Source organism: Mastomys coucha, unplaced genomic scaffold, assembly GCF_008632895.1.
Source record: "Mastomys coucha isolate ucsf_1 unplaced genomic scaffold, UCSF_Mcou_1 pScaffold5, whole genome shotgun sequence".
Classification (NCBI taxonomy): Eukaryota; Metazoa; Chordata; class Mammalia; order Rodentia; family Muridae; genus Mastomys; species Mastomys coucha.
The window spans coordinates 33,948,415-33,958,871 of record NW_022196911.1 but is presented as its reverse complement, the minus strand read 5'-3'; positions in this window follow the sequence as shown (position 1 = coordinate 33,958,871).

The following is a 10,457-nucleotide window of genomic DNA, read 5'->3' as shown; positions in this document are numbered from 1 at the left end:
ATTATATAGGAAGACATACCTTGTAAAGCTTTGAAGAATTATTTTATATACAATTAATTAAGTGCAATATTAAAACCACTGAACTTTGCAGAAAGACCTAAATGATTTCTAGGTTGGACCCTAGAAAATGCCTCAGTCACATAAAAATTTCTCATTATAAAAATGCAATAAAACAATGACAACATAAATCATGGCTGTATATGGTCATTAATTGATATGTTTATTTAAATCTTTTAATTTTTATTTGACAAGAATCACATGGTTAATAATAATAATAATAATAATAATAATAATAATAACAACATCTATGGAACAGGAAATTCCATACATATTTCATGATAACACTTCAAGTACTTATTATTCATGCTTACAAAGAACTAAAGGCAGTCAAAGGCTTAGACTATAAAATGATATTAATACAACATGAATCATGTTAACGGTTGCATTAGCACTGATAGTGTTTACTAAGTTACACACTGGGCCTTTTCTATGAATTTACTAGTATGTAGAAGCTGAATATATTTGTTTAAAAGTCAAGTAAATACAGTGGGGTTTTACACTACTTAATTTATGATATGCTTTATCTAAGTAGACATGGCAAAAACAGTTAAATATTTTAGAATATGGTCTTTGTTAAAATGTTTCTTCCACAGATGTTGTCTTATTTAGCTATAGTATTTTTCCTTTGAAGCAAAGTTTAAATTATATATTACACACACACACACACACACACACACACACACACACACAATCAATATATAAATATATTGGGTCATATATTTTTGACCTCATATATATATATATATATATATATATATATATATATATATATATTGAGGTCCTGAGGAGTATTAGTCTTTCATGTTCAACATTTTTTAAGTCATAACCACAATGAAGGAAAATACAGCATGTATAACTTACATTTCATTTACATTTACCTCTGTCCTTCTTAGTTATAAAGAATAAACTTTCTCTTACCAGTTTGAATTCCTGTAGATGTGAGTTTATAATTGAATGTATATAAACTATTAGAGATACATACTTCCCCCTTCTAATTGATTTTCCTGTCTTAATTTTCTTATTTGTAAGATAACACTCTGAATTTTTATCTTGAATGGAAATGAAGAAAAAAAGTAAATTGCTACTAAATATGGCATTCAGCCCAGTGGTCAAGGCCCTTGTTTTTATGGATGCTACCGTTTTCTAGCACATGGTTTTTTGAGTCTTCTCTCTCTCTTGACTCATTCACATCATTAACATCACAATATAGAACAAGTGAAATTTTTATACGACATTCTCCATCATTGCTTACTAAGAGTATATATAGAAATGTATGCTCCTCCTATAATTTGTTCATGTAAGTACTCACTACATAACATAATTTGTAGTATAAATGAACAGAGAGGTTACGCTCTCTTTGGGATCTGGTGCAACCCAAGGCACTTCTTGGTTCTGGATTTCTTCTATTTTGCCTCTGTATACATTCATATCTGTGTAAATCTAGTTTAGTATACATCTTAAAGAAATCAGACAGGCAGGAAAGTTATAGGCACTCCATGAAATATATGCAATGCAAATGAGATACAAGACTAATTGTAAACACTTAAGATTTTAAAAACAGTTGGTCCTGTAGAATAATTGAGAAGTGATTGGTTTATTATTCTTATTAAATGTTTAGGTAATTAATGCTAACAACCAATGACATTTTGAAATATCTACAAATAACACAGGATCCACATATAATACTTAGGAATGTGTATGGTGGTTTGAATGAGAATGGCCCGCTTAGGCTCCTCCTATTCTTGAATGCTTGGTTCCCAGTTGGTGGAACTGTTTGGGCAGATTAGGATGTGTGGCTTTATGGGAAAAGGTAAGTCACAGTGGGTGAACTTTGAGGCTTGATCTGCCAAGTCTTGTTAGTCCTCTTACCTAATGCTTGTGGATCAATTGTGTATACATAAGAAACCTTCAGCTCCTGCTCTATCACCATGCATGCCTCCTTGCTGCCATATTCTCTGACATGGTGGTCATGAAATCATTTTCTGCAACTGTAAACCCCAATATGCTGTTTCTTTTATAAGTTGACTTGGTGATGACATTTTAGCCCAGGAATAGGAAAGTAACTAAGAAAATCTGATTATCTCTGTGTGCAACATTCATCCATATATTATACCCCATTTGGATCCTCCATATGCATCAGGCTTTGATTTTCTATATGGTTACTTATGATGATTAGAGATCTTAATGTTTGTATATCAATTATTTATACATATATATATATTTCTCATTTTACCTTTTCTTTTAGACTTTTACACAATAACTTCTCCCCTCTTCCAACTACTCCCAGATCCAAACCCTTCCTTACTATCCTAACTTTGTATTGTCTTTTATTTCTTTAAACCCATCAGCTACCATCTTTGTGGACCATCAGTTCTTGGATATGTGGCCTTCACTGGAGAGTGATTAAGCTATGAGGTGCTTCAAACAAAAGGAAACTAATTCTAATGCTGAATCTAAACTGATAAGTGTGGGATGCCATGTCTAGTTCTCAACTTCATTCTGGTACTCACCTAGAAATTTCTTCCCTTTTAACTAGATTTGTAGTATTGAAGACTGCTATGCTTGGTACCATAGGAGTAAATGGAATAGCTATGAAACCTGCAATTTATATCAATCATTTGGCAAGTAAAATATACCTGTTAAAATATGTATGTTTGGAATAGCCAAAAACTCCATTTTCCAATTTGATATAAGCTTTGCTCCACAAGTTGAAAACTTGATGGGTCACATGCCCAAGGAGGCACTCAAAATACATATATATGTACGAGAGGGGGTTTTACTGTGTAGCTTTGGCTGTCCTAGAACTCACTTTGTAGACCAGATGGCTTTCAATCTCTAAGAAATCTCCCTATGTTTGCTTCCCAACTACTGGAATCAGATACACATGCCAACAAATCTAATACTCCTAAGAGGTATACACCTCATTAATTTTTTCTTGTCTTCTTGAATAGAAATAGAAAATGAATCTGTAATTTACCTTACTCAAAATACTAGCTTATATGCTAAAATCATTTGGTGAACCTTTGTAAAAAATGATTGATTGAATATAGGTCATATGGAAAGAACTCTGTATCACTGCATTCTATATACTTATCTGTCACAATCACAAGAGACAATCCAAAAACGTCAGCAATTTCAAGTGTTCCAATGTAATTCTTCTTAGTGTTCTGACAGAGAAACTTCTTCATGATGACCAGACTCTACATTAATTTCAATGCTCTGCCTTGTGTGTTTTTTAGTAGTTTTGAAAATTTTCACTGTTGTTTTGAAACAACAACTTTAAAAACAAAATCTGGGAAAAGTAGAAAGGGTACAGAAATTGATCAGTTCAAGACAGAGTGATGTCTAAGAGTGATGCAAAGAAGACAAAGAAAAGATGAAGGGAAATAGAATGACAAAAACAGAATGGAAAAAAGAAACCAGAAAGTCAACAATGGGACATGTATCATGGTATACGTAAAGACACGTATCATCATATACTTAAGTAAACATAAACAAGTAAGGTACATCTACCCACATAAACAGATTAGTTTCTAAATGTAGAGTTGAGTACATAGATGAAGAGGAAATACTAAGAAAATGTCTGAGGAGATTAGTGATGGTTTTGATAGGTATATATATATTCTATCCTATGTATTATACCTAGATATACTGATATATCAGTATAATAAATATATTAAGTATAAAAATATAAATTTTATGCATATAAAGGTATTTATTTATGTATACTATATACTTACATTATGGAAATTATAAATATGTAAAATTTATATGTAAATAATAAATGTAAGAAATAAATACAAAAATATAAATTTACTTATGCATGTATTTTTCATAGGTATGTATCTATTGGGGCTTTAGCGGTAATTTCATTCTTAATTTATCATAAGGTTATTATCTCAACATTTTACAAAATTTTAATATACCAATAAATAAATATATGTGAAGATAGCTATAGTTATTAATCCTTATTTTAAAGTAGCATATCCACTTACACCTTGCATCCATTTCTCTATTTTTTTACCCACACTAATCCTTTGAGGTGGGAGTAGTCATTGTTTATTCATAAATGAGAAAATATCAATGTATTTTCTTGTGAGCAATTCTGAAGCATTTATGGGGTAGAGTGTTTGCACAATACGGCATGCTGGCTGGTGAAGGGTATGTATTGTTGGCTGCCCCCGACCATATCTCTACCTCAGGTAAAGGCAAGGAATAAACATGATTATTCTAAAGGTCTCTAACATCGGGAATCTGTTTAAATATATAGCACTGGGCAGCTTCTCAGCTATGATATCCAATAGAAGAGCTGAAGGGTGAGAAGAGGCCAGGATTAAGATCACCATGGAAATAATGAGCAAAGTGTAAATGAAAAACTAGAAGAAATTAGGGGAAATTACTTTCAGGAAAAGTTTGTAGATGAGAGAGAATGGCTTGGCATGTAGATTAGAGATAAGGGGCAGCCAGAAGGATTATGAATTTTTGCTTTGTCTCTTTTTTAAACAGAGAAGATACAATGTAAACTTTCTCATTTTTCGTAGTTCTAAAAACGAAGTTTTTTGATGAACTTCATGGTACCAGTTAAATTTGAACTTCTGATAATTGGCGACTGTTCTCTTCATTTAAGTAAGACATTGTGTAATAGGGAAACAATCACTATTTATATAGCATTTAACTTTAACTATATAGTCTGAGTTTTTATTCGCTAAATCTGAATTTAGTTTTAAGTAAAAAAAAAATAACATTAGAATTATCCAGACTGTAATCATAAAGTTTAAGGTCCCCAAACCAACACATGCCACAATAAAGATTGAAACTATCTGCGTGGACTTCATGGAATAATCGATATCAATATCATCATTTTTCAGCCATGGTGTTCTCTATATATTCTGTGATAAGGATCGTCTTGTTTTATAAGATGAGGTTTCTTTGGAAAGTGAAAAAAAAAAAGGATGCTGAATTGCATACTTCTAAATTTTGTATTTTTCTAGTAAGTACTTAATTTAAAAAACATAGAAATTTGCGCTTCCAGATATTGGGGTAGAGATGCAAGAGGTGGTAGAAATGGCATATTGAGAACTTTGCAAGGCTGAATATCCCCCATACTCTTTAGGAGATGATAAAATACTATGTCACTTTTAACTTGAAGACATGTGTATCCTGAATGGCAATACATCCTGCATCCAACACATAAGTGAGTCAGACAAGAAAAATGAACTTGAAACTCAGTCTACCAAGGGCTGCTTCCTTACTCTGTCTCAGCTGCTCCCACAGAATCCTGTTGTCCTTGTAGGATCAGAATCCTGAGCAATCAAGAACAAGGGAACCAACACCATCAATGAGGGTGAGGTGGATATTCCATTGGTACTTATTTTTATTTTCTTTTCCTGAGTTCTTATTGTAAAAGCCTGAATCCCTCTGATAATGTCTTCGCCAAAAGGCACAGCGCATTTCAAGTGTTCTAAAAATGGAGATTAAGTCTGAACATAAGCTTGAGAGAAGGATTCTGGCATGCAGGTTTTACCACCTACTCTCTTACATGCTTCAAATGTTTCAGCAACTCTCAAAACTCGTCATGGGTTAAGCCATGACATAGATGACAAATATAGGGACACGGATGATTTTTCAATATGTGATATCCTCTAACATTCTGTAAAGCAGTTGTAAAAATTGAGCTTTTGTTTTATTGTTTATGTACTTTGGAAATTTGTACAGTCAGATTGGAAAAATGGTAGTGTTTCATAACCTTCAGTATTGTATGTGTAAAAAGCATACATTTATAGACAATTGGCCAGAGCATCTGTGTCTCCATCTTCTAAAATGACAAAATTGGACATAAAATACTGATGCCAATCTCTAGTGCCACCAACTCCATTAGAACCCACAATGAAAACTATTTCAAAGTATATTTATTGCATCTTTTAAAGCTAAAATGTGACAACAAAAGCTCTCTATACAAAGCCAACTTCATAAGAGCTACACATTCATTGAAGAAAACAAATGCAATTATATGAAATTTGTGGAAGCCCTTTGTTAACAGATAGGGAATTATCTGTCAGAGAGGAAGTAAAAGCAAAATGCTAAGAAGCTCACAAGGATGATCTAGCATGAAAATAATAAAAATATATAATATTCTTATTGTCCCTGGGTTTTCAATGCACACACATGTGTGTGAATATTTACATATGCAAGAGTTAAAGATCAAACACGTGACAGTAAGGAGAATAGCTGATAGTAGTTGCTGCCAGAGACAGGGAGTCTGTAAGTTAATGGTGAAATTTAGAGGGAGATTGTCATTATCTTCACTTTTATCCAATTTAATTTGGAACAATGTGTCAGTATTCTTTATTCAAACGAATGTGAAGTTTTAAATAATGCTTTAAAAATGAGCCCCAGTAAAAATAATCACCAATCCGTAACTTCATGCCCCAGTTTTAGTCTGTGCATTTGCATGTTAAAAATAAGACAAATTTGGAGACTCTACCAGTTTATTAATGCTTTATAGGTCTAGAAGGGTCACAAACATACACACAAACACCAATACAATGACCACAATAATCTAATTCTAAATGACACAATTCAAACAGGTGTGAAATTTCATTGGTAGGATGATACTTTCAATTATGAAAAGTCAATCGTTACTACACTAGGAAGTGAAGTATTTATGGAGGAGCAGAGTTTGAACTTAGCCTTACTACAAGCCAGCCATACAAACTTGGGCAAGTCCCATCTGTGAATTTCAAGTCCTTTGTTTTAAAGCTGGAATTAGTCATCCTTTACAAGGATTTCCTAAATTGAAGTTTTTCAGCAAAAAGTTAATACATTGTCTCTGGTCTTCTAAATACTACAGCATACATTTACAATAGTTTTCAACACAAACAAGATTCCAAGACTGCTCTGAGAAAACATTCTTACTTCCATGTAAATCCTACAGTCTGGCTGGCTGTGTTGAAGTTGCACGCTTTGTGTTTTAGTAGTCTCCTTTCTTTCCTGTCTATACCTTGCAAATCTCCACCTCCTGAAAGAATTCCCTTCAGAACCATAGGTCAAACATTGGCTGGTTTTATTTCTCAGTTTGCAGTTTGTATGTTATGAACTCAGACAGAGCTCATTAAACTTCCTCTCTACCTTTTTAATTTTTTTTTTCCAAAAAGCTCAAATGGTAACACTTGAACAGCCTGTGGCTAAATATTATTGAAATCCAAAGGCTAGTAAGTGAAGAGTCATTTTCCGGTCAAATCTATATTCATCTAACTTGTTATGTTGTTTTAACAACATTCTCAAGAGTGTTTTTTTCTGCTCCTGAAAGATTAATTTTGATAAACCAAACATTCTCCATTGACTTAAATTAGTGTACTTATGCTAGGCCAATTTCATAATTGTTTGAGAGAAAATGATCTCTCAATAGTCCATTCTGGCCAGACTGCTGTTTATCAAAAAGAGTAGCAGAATCTATTTAACTCTGACTATTACATGATTTCAAGATCACAGAACTTCCATTAATTAACACTGACTTGATGGCAGAGGTGACACTGATTTGATATGAGTCAGAAATCTCATTATATGAAACAAATTATAATGGAACTCTGGATTTGCAGGAAGCTTTCCAAATTCCGTCAAAATTATAACTATTGTTTTTTTAATGTAATGAAAACCTGAGTGCAGCCAAGGATACTTTGAACATGATCAATTCTAGCACAGATCCCAGGTCCTGATCATGGACCTGGTGTCATAGGCTCCCAAGTAAGTAAACGGAGTAATTTCCTCTTATCACAGTCCCCCACACATGATTTCTGTACAAGTCATTAAATATATTCTTGCTTTGAGTGTCCCAGATTAAGTGTGATATTTCAAATTGTTGTTTTCATCAAACCATTAAGCATCCATTCTAGCCATAACTATGAAAAAATTTTAAATATCATTATTCAAGTCTGCCCCTTCAATGCTCTAAGATCTGTGAAGATAGAACTGAATCATCAATTTTATGAGCACAATCTCTCTTAAAACACTTGAACGTGAGCTTGATGAAAATTTGAAATCAAAGCTTTTCAAATGATTTATTTAATGTAATATTGGATGTCTTTCTGAGTGTCAGTCACACTGAAAGGAGTAAGCTATTTTCTAGGTCCTTATATTACTTCATATGGTAACTCACTGTTCAAGGTCAAAAAATGAAGGCATATAATGTATCACTTATTAACTGTTTTTCACATTGGCTTCCTTCGAATACTTATGTCTTCTTCATCAGTGTTTTTCCACATGTTTAATGCCACAAGATAGTATGACATAAACATGAAAAACTAATGTTCATTGAAAGCTCCTGAAGTAATGTCACCTTAGACTGGTAAGTAACTATGAATAGATCCACCATTCTCTCTTATTGCCAATCCATCCATACAACCATCCATCCGCCTACCATCCTTTATGATTCTTCTTATAAATGCCACCTTCTTGCACAGACTTATCTTAAAGATTTTTTTCAACAACCATGTAAAATGTTACCCTAGCTTTGAACATGACGTGAAAAAATGATGCATTTTGAACTATTTTCCAGGTGATTTTGACAACGGAATCAGGAGTGCTAGATAGAGAGACATGTCATAATGGAAGTGGCTATTTTTAAAATACATCATTGACAGTGTGGCTGAAGTCTATTGAAGCAGAGGGGACATAAAATCAGAAGTTCATTGAAGCAATCCAGGAATGAAGTAACTTAGAGATGGAAGATGGTGGGAACAGTAAAAGAAAGAAGAAATGATTCAATGTATTTTGGATATAATTAAAAAGAATACAATGAGATATATTAAATACAAAGAACATAGAAGACCTTTAGAGAATAGCTATAATTTATAACTTTAAAAATATCAAAGTCACATTATACATTGTTGAGAGTTCTCCTGTTTTATGATTCTGCTGCTGGGATGCTCACCCAAATGGTGATTAGTCTGTTAGAACTAAGTGTGTGCATGTACATATGTGCACTAGTATATGTGCAGTAGCCATTATGCACATAACCTTTGAGATAGAAAGGGTAGTAGGCATTTTCGTTTCTTAGATTCTGGATGAGTAGAATTATATTTAGTTTTTGTCTCCAATTTTAAAGATCTTTGAAAATACCGTTACAATAAAAAAATGAAAGTGTCTGTGCTTTTCTGGTGGGCTTGATTTAATATGAGGAACCATATCTCCAACTCTTTCAAGTTTTACACACTTGTATATTTATCACAGAGGTATCAGTCTTGTTTATTACTCCAACCTTCATGTCTCTGTCTTCAGTATGTGCTCTCTGTCTTTTGAAGGCTAAGAGCAGATTGAGAAGAATTGCCCTTGGGAGACAACATTTTTGCTAGCCACGGGTTTCTGCAGAGGGAAATATTAAAACATGGTCCTGCAGGCTTCCCTAGCTACTTCATGCAACCGTAGGACCACATGGCTCCAGCTGGGTGACCTCAACTTGGTGGTCTCTCTATGCTGGAGCTCCAAAGTCCCTTGGTGGATTGCTGCCGTCAGTTCCACACAATGACCGTCCACCTCACAGTCAGCCACCACAACACCCATTTTCCCAGAAGAGTCAAAACTCTTAAAGCTTATTATTAAACAATCAGATTTATGTATCAATAAGTTCTCAGTTTACAAGATGCTAATACAATAATTTCAGAACCAATTGATAATGATAAAAGCTTTATTCCAATTATTATAATATGATATTACAACTAACTGTGGCTGGTTAAAAATATGCTGGTTCACATCAGCCTTCATCTTGGCTGCCTTCTCTCTTCCCTGAAATGCTCCCTGTCTCTGAAACTTTTCATTCAGCCTCCCTTTTCCCTGTCCAATTGTAGGATTCCTCTGAAATTGATATAATTGAACAGGGAAAATCCTGTGACAGATTTCCACAATACTCTTACACTTTAAAAAAGCCACAGTCTTCATATGGGTGTCACTTAGAGTCTCTGTCCAAAGGATTTTTAAATCTTTTTTTTTGCTCAAAGCAAATCTTAGAGCTTAAAATATTCATTCACAATACCTGCACACCCATATCTCATTTTCTTTAGAAAACATTTATAGGAATTTATATGACCAGATTTAGCACTCTTAGTTGTGTATTTTTCAGGAATGATCTTATCCACTTCTCTTACAAAGATTTATTCATAAAATATACTTCCATGAACCAAGATAATTTTTTATGTGGTTTAAGTATTGTGGATAAAAATGTGTTGTCTAATCTTGTAGGAGACTAGAGCCAAGATGGAAAAGAATGTTCTAGATCCCATAACATGTTTCCCTTTTCACCCAAGTCATAGTTCTGGAGATCAATGAGTGAAGAAAAATAAAAAAACTCTGTGTGAATTAGAACTGTCGTTTCACTGAACTTTTGGCAGTTACCATTTAAAGAA